Raw genomic sequence first — 13,203 nt, forward strand, 5'->3', positions numbered from 1 at the left:
AAAAGAAAAAGTTTGTCTTCAGAATTGTATTCCAAGCGGCAGTTACAGGAATTCAGTTTAGCCGGGACCGGGAAGATGAGAGAGAGAGAGAGAGAATCTGGTCTTGCTGCAGACATAGGGTTTTTGACTTTGCAGAGATGGTGTTAGTGGGTCCACATTCCCGGTGCTGCGCCTCTTGCTGAGAAGTTTGCATTCAGTTTTTCAGTTTTTACTCTGCCAGTTGTTCTGAAGTTCAGCTTAAGGAACTTAAATTTATTTATTGTCGAAAATAGGATTATTATTGTTTTCATATCCTGTTCAGTACGTGCCAGTTAACTTTTCTTTTCAAAAGGAACCCCTCAATTTTCTTGATAAACGCATTTCGTGTAATGATCAACTTCATACCAAACCTCTGCATTGCAGAGTTTAAACATTCAGCGTTCGCCCTCTGCTTCTTTCCCCACGGCTTCTGTATTTTGTAGTGATACCATAAAATGAGTTAGCATCCTCAGAGCCTTCATTAAGAAAAACTTAACTAGCGTTAGAAAAAGTGTTTCTTCTGTGCAGTGCAAGCGAGTAAAAACAATTTAGACAGATTGATGATTTCTATATTTTCAAAGAATTGTTAAGCTTATAATGGGTTGATTATCCAGTGATGATCTTGGGTTTTATAAAAGAAGAAAATTGTAAACTCTATTTGTGTTTTCATCCTATAGTCGAAGCAGAAGTAATTTTTAACCTGAACTCCATTCTTTCTCTCCTCTCATATTCTGTAATTTCTTTTGCATTTTATTGAATACATTAAAGTTAACAGCAGGAACAATCTGGTTAGGTGTAGAAGGGAGAGAGAAATGACATTTTAAGATATTGTAAAAAAAATCATCTTTAACTTAAAAGACTTGTAGTTAAGAAGTGTGAGAGTGTTAGAAGTGCAGCCCTACTGGAGGGAATCTGACTCTTCTTAAAATTTGACAATTGTCTAAAGGGAGAACCCCAATTTTTTGCAAATAAAGAGATTTTACTTACTCACTTGCATGTCATTTATGAATTGTTAGTTTAAAATAGCAATCCCAATGTATTGGATTACACATCAGATCAAGTTGGAGTTGATTCAGGGTGTCTATTCTTACTCAATCTGATGAATTCAAAGGACTATTACTTTTAATCAGTAACTTGCTGGTGTTTTATTAATGGAGCTGAAAAAGGCTCATCCGACATTTAAGAATTTCTTGGTTTCCTTCATTCTCAATTTTCTAATCCAATAGAGGCAATTCCAAAGGAGTAGGGTACCCACACTTGGGATGTCTAGCCTCATGGCATTTTGCTGATGTCCCATTCTCAGTCTCAGCACCCCCACCCAGTCTGTGAGGCTCATGTGCTCTCCCACATTTGGGGTGAAGGGAAAGTAGGTGGGGCAGGCCCAGGTGACTGGTGAGAGATGGGGGTCTCAGGAGTCGGGCACACACCTCTATCAACAGTCAGCTTCTTCTGTCCAGGCTGGAAATGGTTTTAACAGGCGGTAAAATTTCATCTTGCGGTGTCAAATTGGGGTCATTTTGGGGTTAGAGTTCTCAGTGTCCGAGAGGAGCTGTCCAGCTGTGTGGGGACTCATTAACTGCAAAAGATCTGTTTCAGTAAAAACAATTCAAAGACAATCAGAAGGCTAAAGACCCTCTACAAATCGCATTTTACAAGTGCCTCAGAACAACTATCATGGTGAAACCTATTTCTTCAGAATCCCAAATCAGCTACTTAGCTCTGGAGTGGGGGTGGGGGTACTGCATAAAAAAGGAGGTGAAAGGGAGGGGACCAAGTGGGTCAGGATGAATGGGAGGAGGAATTGGGCCTCTCAAATTTGAGAGTCTGTTTTTAATCACCTCTTTCTTATTGAAGCATCCCCAAGACCTCTGAAAACTGCTTCTTTTCTATTCTTCCTTTTCTTTTTTGACCCCATGTGGAAAGCTATTATAGGTAACATTTAAGATTTAAAAGGAATAATTGAATCCCACTATAGTTCCTTAATTTGAAGGTCATTGGCTTTATGGAGAGAATTTTATTTGAAATGAGCATTTATGAACCCAGACTCTATTTTAGGTGAATTTGCCCAGTCTCCTTAAGGTGCTTGTGTGGCTTTTTTTTTTTCCTAGAAGGTTCTAGATCCTTCTCATAGATGACTCCGAATTCTTCAGAACTATTGGGTCCGAAGTGTTAATCTGTGTATTAAAACCGCTGGGGTTTAAATCCTTTTTGTATTCTTACAACAGTTAGAACAATTGATGCCTTGCTAGAGGAGCACATAAGTCCAACCTTAATCTTGTTTGTAACTTTAGCTAATGTTTTAATTCGAAATATTTTGTATTATGTGGATTTAAAAAGTCCTCTTCCAGGTTCATTTTTATTAGAGGAGGTTCTATTTACGGGTTGGAAGAAAGATGGCTTGTTGCTTTGATTTCAAAAATTCTTTCAGGTAAAAGGAAAGTGCAGTTTTAAAATGAGCAGCCATGTGTGAAATGCCAGGAATTGTACGATAAAAATTCTGAGACAAAACCAAATCAATACTTTAAAAAGTATCATTTGAAAACAAGTTTTCTTTCTTGCATTGCTAAACTGAACAATTGAAAGGGGTACAAAGTAGTGGACTCTTTCCCTTTCTCTCTGGACTCTACCTCTGTCCTCAGGTCTTGTTTTTCCACCCCCAGCACGTTTCCCTGGCTTTTGAAGAACACAGTGAATTTTTGTAGGCTAGCTCTTTTCTTCAAGCTTCCCAGAGTATTTCTAAATTGTTATTCAAGGAGTCTGTGGCTTTGCAGAAACAGCCCTGAGCCCAGCATCTCTGGGACAAAGGCGGAGGGGCTGTCTTCTGCTCAGACCTGCGGGCTGACAGTTGGAATTTTTGATATATATTTTATTTGGCGTTTCCAATAATATGTTTGTCTCTCCTTCCCCACCCCTTGCAGCCATCTATTACTTTAAAAACATCTCTTCTCCATAAACCTCCGCTCATCCTTGTGAACTGTTCTTGACCTTCCTAGCAGCTCTGGAAGTTGGGACTAGGAAAAATTCCACTCACTTCTTTACCTGTTAACTTTGTTCCCTCTCTTCCTAGCTGGGATCAACAGAGGGAAGGGCATTTTTGTTGTTGTTATTTGTTTGATTTGTGTTGTGGTTGCTGCTGTTTCATCCTTGTCCCACTTAGGCTTTCCACCACACATTGCCCCCACCCCATACAAGAAAGTGCCCCCACAATTTATTTTAAAAATAAGATGTAGTGGGATCATTTTACTTTCTTTCCTTCTTCCCTCTCCTATCTTATTTCTCCCAATTTTAGCTGCTTCACCGTCTCGCAGAAAGAAAGGATTTCGATAAATAGCCCTCTAGCGCTATCTGGCGGGGCTCCAAACGCGACGTGCGCTCGCTCTCGCTGCCTCTTCCTCCTTCCCGCGCTCTCTTCCTTCCCCTCTTTTCTTCCACGCTCCTCTTTCTCTTGTTGCTTCCGCTATCTCTCCTCTATTTCCCCCTTTTCTGTCCTTCTGCGGTGCGTTTTCTAGTTTCAACCCCACTTCCAGGGCGGACGGCTTGGAACGGTCGGAGGCTGATAGCCCTGGCCACCGGCGGATGCTCGGGCGCCGGAGTTCTTCTCGTCCCCCCGCCCTTCCCCACCTTGGAACACACGCATCCTTTGCCTTTGATTAGCATCTTAATGTGGCTTAACGTGTTGCTGAAGGCTCAGCGTCTCCGCTGGCTGAGGTCTGGAAGGGCTTAAAACTGCATTTGTGAAGTTTGGAGGAAAGAAATCAGACGCTGGAATCCCGGGCTAGTGGAGCCCAGCTAAGTTTTAGGTCAGGGGGCCGAGTCTCAGTGCGGGTTTGAACAGGGGTCAGGGCTTCACAGGGGTGAGAACAGCGCGGCGCCTCGCCTTCCAGAGAGAGCAGGAGTGGGGGGGACCGCGCTCTTCCACCGCCTCCTGCCTGATCGTACCTCACAATGGACTGCTCGAATTTGCGTCCTAGGCCTGTCGGAGTTTTTTGTACCCCCTTCAATTAATCTGCATTATTCCCTGCACCTCTCCTCTCCACTACACCAAATTTGGAGAGGAATGGGGAAGAACTGGAACCCTACAGAGCAAAAGAGAAAGCCAACAGTTAGAGACTGTGGCAGAAGCCCGCGTGGGGTTGTAACACTCCGCAGCATCCCTTACCTCTTCCCTCGCAATTTGTGGGTCATCGGCTTTGTGTGTGTAACAGTAGCCTGTAAATACTCAGAGGTGCTTGGGGGAGATCAGAAGGGAGAGGGGCAAAGGGAGGGGTTCAACTCAGACTAGGTGCTTTAGATTGGCTCCAGCTGTATCCATACTTTCTTAAAATTTTCCTTCTCTCTCTCTCTCTCTCTCACTACATTCCGAGCCTGGGAGAAATTTCCAATATTCCCTTCAAGCAACTCTCTTCCACTAATCCTTGAAACAGAGGAAAGGACATGGGGTCTGAAGGAGAGTAATGATTGTGTTTTCTTAAATTTAGTTTTGACTTTGAAAAGTAAAAGGACAGTTATCTCCGGTACACACCCAGTAAGTGGCTCCTTCAGGTGCGAGGCTATCTGTGATCCACTAGACAAAGATCCCTTCCTAAATCTGAAATCCAACCCGTCATGGCCAGATAGAATACAGAGGGGAGGGGGACACAATCACAGGTTCTGTTCTCCAAGAATTGCCCCCCACCTCCATTGCTGAAGGAAGAAAGCACAGGTCGTATGTAATTAATTGAGGACTGTTATTAGGTCATCATTAGCCAAGGTGCAAATAATTGCAGCCCATTTTTACTTAAAATTGACCAGCCCCAGAGTGATAGATCGATTTGGAGTATAAAAATGATGTATCAAAACATCAATGTCGATTATTTGAAATATTGTAGTCGAATTTTTTTTATTGCTTCATCGGTTAAGTGTCTGAAAGTGCAGTGTTCAAACATATATTTATGTTGTCAATACTGTCAGAACTGTCAGTTTTACTATACCGGATTTGTACTACATTTCAAATATGCTCATTTACATAAAATGCCCACCCTAGGATTCCCCCCACCCCCACTCTATCTCTGGAAAATCCGTGTCAGTTTCTTCAAAGGATTCAGCAATCTTTGCCTAAGCTAAAGTGTGCACTGGCTCTTTTGCTCAATTTTCCACATCGGATTACTTGTCATTTTCACCATTTCTAACTTTCAAAGAGATCCTTCTGCCTTTTCCCCCACCTCTGCCTACCCTCACCTCTTCTCCAAAATAGTATCAAAGCCCTTACAAAGCTTCGAATTTAAATACCCACATCCCACTTCCAAATATACCATTTGGATAGAAAAAAACGGAAAAACCGGACTTCACTGTGTGTACTTGGCCAGACTCGGGTAAACCAGAATCTACCAGGCAGATATTCTCCTACTGTCAGGGTCCATCATCAAACTACCTCGCAGACAGAAGTCTTCTAGGAAAAAGGAATTTGGAAATATAGATACTTTTTCTTTCTTTTTACTTAAAAGCCTCCATAGTAGAAAAAGAAATAATACATATAAATGATCGTCACGTTTTACCTTTAAAAGCTTTTGAACTCAATCGAAAGACACAAGTTGGAAGGAAAATTGACAGTTTTAATTCTACCCATTTTCACCTGGCAAGTCAGATCAGAGGCAATCATTTATTTTATAGGGTGTGGATGGGAAAGGTGGATAGAAAGCTTGAATCTGCTGAAGTCTCTATCTTAAAAAAGACAGAGAAATTAAAGGCTCTTATTGAAACACAAACATTCCGTCGCTCCCTACTCTCAGTCTAGACTAATTGAAATTTACCAATTCACATTCTGCCGAATTTTATGCTGTTCTTATTTTCATTTTTTCCAGGATTTCCATCAAGTCTGATAGGAAAGACAGGGGTACTTCTGGACTAACTGTAAAGATGTGTTTTCGTTTGCAGAACACGGACACACTTCTAATAAACTTTTAATGTATTTAAATAAGTATCTGGACATTAAAAGAAGCTATAGAGACAAAGATAGCTTGGCTTTATGCCGTCAATCCCAGAATTAAAAATAAAATCCAGAATCTAACCGGAGAAGTTTTCATATACTCCTCCATACCTCAAATGAATATAAATAAATAAATAAAATAAATTGCAAAGCAGAACAGAGTTTCCAGCGTGCACCTATACGTCTTGGAGAGCGCGTTTATAAACAACTTCCAGTCGGCGTTTGCGTGTTACCTCCCACCCGCCACACACTAGAAGGCAGAAGCGTCGAGGATCGCCCCCAGAGAGCTGTGTTTACTTAGGTTTTTTTTAATCTCGCCGCCATGTATGACAAGTGTTACTTCAAGAAATTCATCAGCCTTCTACAGATACTTCCAGTTTTGCTGTAATGATCTGCAGAAGAGAGCTGCCATCACTTTCTCACATCCCAAGGTGTTGCAGGGACTCGGGGAGAGGGGAGAATGGCTGAAACGCTTAATTACCGTGGGGGAAGGAGGGGCGCATTGCCGAGACGCAACCAGAGTGGAGTGAGGGAAGAAGGTCCTTCCCCAGGCTTGTACCTGGATAAAGCTCCAAGTCCCTTCTCTGCGAATATTTGGAAAAGGTATGGTTGCCATTTATGAAAAATGCCTCTGGGAGAAGTGATACCCTTGTGGAACAATTAGCTCGGACAATAAAAACAATCGGAAAATCGGTTGGAATTTCTGAGTTTTTAATTACGTTTAATTTTGCACTAAGCCGTAAAATTACGAATGCCCTTCAATTAAACACTCTCCTCTTGTAAAGCGTTTAACAACAATTATTCCTTAATCAGTCTGAATGTGAGTCACAAATGGTGCTTCACCACATCAAAGGACGTCCTTCCACGTTACCTTTTAGTCATAAGTAAGAGGATTAATTCCTATAATTAGAGGGATAAATATGGGCATAAATATATCTCTCACTCTCTCCTTTCAAAAAACAAAACAAAACAAAACACTTTCACTCTGTGTGAGACAAGGCCGGCTCCGGGAGGGTAAGCGTTGTTAATTGTCCGCCTTTGCCAGATAGCCCTTTGCTGACGGATGGCTGGGACCGCGAAGCACAGAGCCCCGGAGGGACACCCACATGCACACAGTTACACACAGAGAGGCACACACGGGTCGGTCAGGAGGCACAAAGCTCAGAGTCCCGACACTCCCTCCAACTCCTGCGCGATCCTCCCAAGACGACAACCCACCTCCCACCCTTGCCCTGCCCAGTGCAGCTGGAGAATTCTCTTCCTGTCTCTGCACTTGTCCAAAAGACGGGGTCCCTGCCCTAAGCCTAAGCTCAAGGTTGACTCTTCAGGCTACAAATAAAAATTGAGCATGACCTTTTAAAACTCCTGTGTGAATATCTCATTTACCTAATGACTTTATGTCACCTAGGAAGAAGGTCAATTTCCTCTTAACCTTTTCCCTGCTGCTGCAGTAAGCATTCTTCCTTAATCAATGCTGGCTGGAATAATCAATTCCCATTTTATGATCGCTGACAAACTCAATCTCTGGGCGGGGTGCTAGCGCGCCGGGCTCTCCCGGGCGGGGACAGAGGTCTCTCTGGGTACGCCCAGCTCCGCCCGGCGCCAAGGGAAGCCGCTCTCTCTTCCGTCGAGTTCGGAGACCTTGGCAAACTTCCATCCCCCAACCGCCGGCGTGACTTCTGAGTTGTCACTAATCCGAACCTGATATTCACCAGAGCTCCTTCGGTCACCGACAACGCTCCCCGCTGCTGCTGCTGCGGCCTCCCACCAGCCCCTCCTCGGCGTGTTTTCATTTCAAAGTCTGCAGGCAGGGACCGCCTCGACCCAGGAGAGAGAGAGAGAGAGTGAGAGAGACACACAGAGAGAGAGAATGCGCGCGCGTTGTGAGTTTCATTTAAATTAAAAGAAAATTATTTTTGCAAATGCCTTCTTCAGCGTGGATCTCAGCTCTCTGCCTCTGTGTCAACTCGGCTAACTTTGCATAAACAAAGCAACAACAGCAGCTCATAGTGGGTAGATTCCTGCGGGAAATGAAGGCAACGGGTAGAGCTGGCCGGCTGGCTGTGTCTCTGTTCTCCTTTCTCTGTCCCTCTCTGTCCCTCTCCGGCATCCCGCTCTCCTTCCTTTCCTCTTTACCTCTCTCCTCCTCCACTTCTCTCCCCCCGAACCAGGGCACCCTAAAAGATGGGTTAAGTACCCATTTTCCTCCTGTTTAAGTTCTTTAACCCTTCCTCAGTCCAGGGGAGGTTACTGGGTAAATTACTAAATCAGAACTAATTTGAAAGGCAATTTGGGATAAGTTCACTGTTCTTTAACTTTGAAGGGCCTAGACATGAGCCCCTCCCTCCTCCTTCTAATCTCTTATCAAGCAGAAGCTAACTTTTGCAGACATAGGGCCTGTTTGAAGAGAAGGCTCTCTTAACAATGGGTTCACCACTGGTCACTGGATATTTCCCCCCCTTATTCCACCCTGGTCCCATTTTCACCCACTATGCAGATGTGGAGAAGCTGCTGATGACTGCCAAGCAATTGAAAAAGCCCTGCTTAGCTAGGGTCCCATGATGGGAAAATCATTTTTCTTGAAAAAAAATGTTCTAGTCCCAGGCTTTTGAAGATTTCTTCTGGAGAGTCAACGTCTCTCAATATTGTATTGCCTGACAACTTAGTTGAAACCAAGCCCCACACTGAACTTTCTCTCCTGAGAGTGCTCTCCCAAGCCCGTTGCACCTGTGCTGATCATCTTTTAAAAGATCATTAAATTGCTTCTTTTCTTAACTCAAAGTACCTCATTGCTCCTAGACAGACATTTTGCTAAAACTGGAAAGTTTTTCTAAAGATCAAAACAAAAATGTAAAAAAACAAACAAAGAAGGTATGGGAGTTCAAGGTGCGGCATATCTGGGTCTGAACACTAACTGGTCACCACAGCAGCCGTCTAAGTCTTGTAAGCAACAGAGATGGCTGACTTGCCACCAGTCCAGCCTGCCTCGAATCTCCAGGTTTGCAATGGGAACATGTGAGGCTCAGGACTTGACCTGAGGCAGGAAGGCTGAGGGTCTTCACTTCCCTCTTGTTTAAGACACAAAACTGCCTTTGCAACTCTCTCTGAGCTCGATTCTGGATTTAAACAGGTGTTAAAGATTGGTCCAGACCTGAGTCACAGTTTAAAACACACTGTCTTCTAGATTTGTAACATATTTCCAACAACTGAGTTACAAGCTTTCTTGGACCACAACCTGTTTGTAGGTCAGGAAGTGCTTGTACAGGAAGAGATTCCCATTACTAAGAGTCCTGAGTGGGACTTTTATCTCTATTTGACAGAGGAGTAGACAGATTGGGGATAGGCCCCTTGACCTCAGATAATTACTTCAGTCTTCCCTCTTCAGCAAATTTAATTCTCACATGAGAAGTAATTAACAACCTCTGACTACTCATTCTATGACGATTTCCTTTCTGTTTCTTATCTTAAGGACCTCACAGGGATATTGAAGAATATGTTTAATACTAGATTTTTGTTTCACTTGATGTAAACATTTTGCATTCTGCCCAGTTCTTCCACAGTCTACTGGAAGACATTTAACCCAGCTTTATCTGTCTTCAAGCCCAGCACATGAAACTGGAGAATCCAATCATTGATTTAATTCCTCCCTCCTCCCCACTCCTGACCCCAAGCAAAGCTATCCAACTCTTTGTGACATGAAAATTCTTTAATTTTGCTTCATTAGCTAGCAGAGTAAGTCAGAAGAAAAAAAAAAAACTTTCATAGTAAGAAATTCTGTTCTCTCCCTTCGTCCAACAGCATTGTCCCTGCTGTTGAGGGTGAAGAATCAAAATTACATAACTTGTCAAGATTCAAGCCATCACACTGCAACGCAGAGAAAGAACACACAGACCACTGGCTCTGCAAAGGCAAGTGAGGTCTCTGCAAGGCTCACGTCCTAGATGAAGAAGTTCTGTTAGCCTCAGAGTTTGAGAACAGCCTGGGCAACAACACAAGATCCTATCTCTACAAAAACTAAAATAGTTAGCAGGACATGGGGAAAGGCAGCTGTAGTCCTAGCTCGGGAGTCTGAGCCAGGAGGATGGCTCCAGCCTGGGAGTGAGCCGTGATCAAATCACCGTGCTTGAATCTGATGACAGAGCAAGACTTTATCTCTCACGTACACAAAAAAGGACTTCTCACTCAAAGATCTCTAAGGCAGAGGGTTGAGTCAGATCACTTCTGAGACTTTTTTAACCTTAGAAGGACAAAAAGGGATGCGAGGGGTTGATGAGCAGTTAAGAGCCCGGGCTCTGGAGTCTGACAGGAAGGGATGTGTCCTGAGCTCTTGTGTATTCTTCAGTAAGTTAGGGACCTTATTTAAACCTCATTAAACTCATGCATAAAATCAGCGTAACAGTGGTTGATATTCTGGACATCTTCTACCGGCCTCTTCAAATCTGCTCTACTTTCTCTATCCTGCTTTGTATCTCTGGTGGCAGGTTTTGGATGGTTTTAGAATGGCCCCGATTTATGTTAGGTTTGGCCCGATGGGTAGGTGAAGGCTGGGTGCTGAGTCCCAGGGTCCCTGTAGGCTGGCTGCATCCCAGCCCCAGCCCCAGCAGTTCTCCCCAGAGCACCCTTTCTGGGGACAGAACAGTGCTCTGCTCCAGCACTAGCCTTGGGGCACTGCACTGTCCCTTGTGGTTTCCTAACACCCTGCTCACACCTTTTTAATATGGCCCCTTTATTAAGCTCTCCTCAAATTACCCAATTTGATGTGTACCATCTGTTTCCTGTGGGACCTTGACTGATACACCTTATAAATGCGTTTGGGGGATTAAAATTAAATGAGATAATGCAAGTAAAGCACACAGTGCGGCTCTTTGCCTACAGTAAAAGCTTAATAAATAGAGTTTTTCGTTATTTTTACAATTATCATCTGGTCCAACTCCCTCATTTTACACAGGAGGGAACGGAGACCCAGAGCAGTCAGGGTATGTGCATTCGAAGTTAAGGTCTAATTGACTCTAGGTAGTAAGAACCCTGGGACCAAATCCCTGGATGGCCAGCTGGAAGTTCACTGTTCTTTCCACAGCATCTTGTTGAGAAAAACGAATGGTTGAGGAGAGAAATCTTTTTTTTATAGATGATGGAAAAAGGGTCTGATGAGCTACAGGCAGAGGTATAGGAGGCAACAAGCATTTTCAATGTACATGAACTACTGGATGTGTCTCTGTTAAATTATTGCCAAAATAAAGCACACTATTACAATATGGGATCCAGTGATTTTACTAAGAATAAAGTGGGTCTGCAAGAGAGGGAGCAATGTATGCTTGACAGGTTATAAACAAATTTATGAACATACAATTAGAAGTTTTACTATGAGGCATAATAATGTTTTGAGACATACAGGGAACACCAAAATTAATTTCGCCCAAAAGGCTGATTTTTGGATAAGCAGTGTGAACTTTATCATACTTTAGTAAATATGACTGTGCTGTGAACTCATATGCCAGGTTGACAATTAAGTTCTTTAACTCATCCCAGAAGAAGTGCTACCTGTCTCATTGATGAATAGCACTCCCAGTCACCTTCGAAGCACTCCCCTTGGGAAGCTGTGTGCCCCAGCCAGCGCCTAGTCTACCCTGCACAGCAATGTTGGAACTCGTGTTCTGGAATGGCCATCAGAACTATTGTTGTATGAGGTCCGAAAATTAAGTTTTTGAACTCAAAAAAAAAAAAAAGGGTTTGTTAGTTTTTCATAGAACCAGAACACCAAATATTGCCCCACAGACATGCTGTAGTCTGGTAACATTTATAACAGGATGGAATCATTCAGTCATTAATTCCTTTCCATTCAGTCATTCAAGCACATACTTACTCGGCTTACAATTTATTCTACAGGAGCGCTTATGGGTGCTGACATATAAAGACTAATTAAATATATGCTCAGCTTTAATGGGTTTATAGAGGAAAAGAGAGGTAGGCATATAAACAGATTTTGGTATGAAAAAAGGTAAAATAAAAAGGTAAAAATATACCTAGGCTCCTAAGGGAGCTTCAAACTTAATTGGCCAGGGCAGGGCAGGGGCCTTGAGAATACAGGAAACTTTCTTGGTCAGAACTAATTCTTAGCAAGAGTAATGTGTCCCAATAAAATTACATTTTAGCCTCCCAGATTCTTTTAAATCATTGAAGCTATCAATTCATTAAGATCTAGCTTTTACTAATATAAATATTAGTAATACAATCAAAAAAGCATATGTAAAATGGTATTAAATTTTACTGTAGGAGGTTGGCTGAAACACACATATATGTGCAAATAGAGAAAAATTTGAATACCTCTGGCGACTAGAGTATATGATAGGAACAGTAGAATTTATTTAATGACACGAAAAGACTTCTTGGAAAACGCTACCTTCAGAGAAGACTGCATGCATTAATGTACTTTACCAATTAGGATTTATTTATATAATGAGTTGGGCCAGGTGTCTTTGAAATGTAAACAAAGTTTGAAAAATGCATTGGAACCTATTATGCATGGAGAAGAGACATCAAGTAGGGCCATGTAATTTAGAACCCCGGATGCATTCATATACAGTTGGACATACTGATAAATATAATGCAACGTATAAGCCAGTTATTTATATATATGTTCATCACAAAATTCATCATTTCCATCTTAATTGTAATCGATACCTAAGTATAATTTATTTTGCCACAGTAATGCTGCTAAATATTCGTGCCTCCTTGTTGAAGTCCAAACCATAAAGTTATATAACCCTGGCTGATTCTCATTCGAGTTGCTCATGTCCACTCACCCTGGTCATCCCCGTTTGGTTCACTGTTTTTACGGTTCGCCTCACATCTCAAAATCCATCCCCATACACGCTAATTATGTGCACATGAACATGTGTGTGTATATGTCAATGTTAACCAGGCACATCTATGGCTACAACTTGGAACCTAAAATTACTTCCAATATCTCAAATGTTGAGATTTAGAGTTTTGTAAAACCTCCCATGTCCTTACCCTCTGTTTATACAAACTATTCTGCTCTCATGGTGACCCTCATTATGTCTTCTGGTTTCCTAATCATTTTCTGCTAATCCTTTAATCACAACCTGATTTACTTGCTCTTCCACCCACTTTAAAGCATTAAGAAATGTATATTTTCATTTTCCTGTTTTAAAAGTAATACATACTTTTTTTTGCAGTTTTTGGCCAGGGCTAAGTTT

This window comes from Otolemur garnettii, unplaced genomic scaffold, assembly GCF_000181295.1.
Source record: "Otolemur garnettii isolate 467f Iridium unplaced genomic scaffold, OtoGar3 scaffold00050, whole genome shotgun sequence".
In the NCBI taxonomy this organism is placed as follows: Eukaryota; Metazoa; Chordata; class Mammalia; order Primates; family Galagidae; genus Otolemur; species Otolemur garnettii.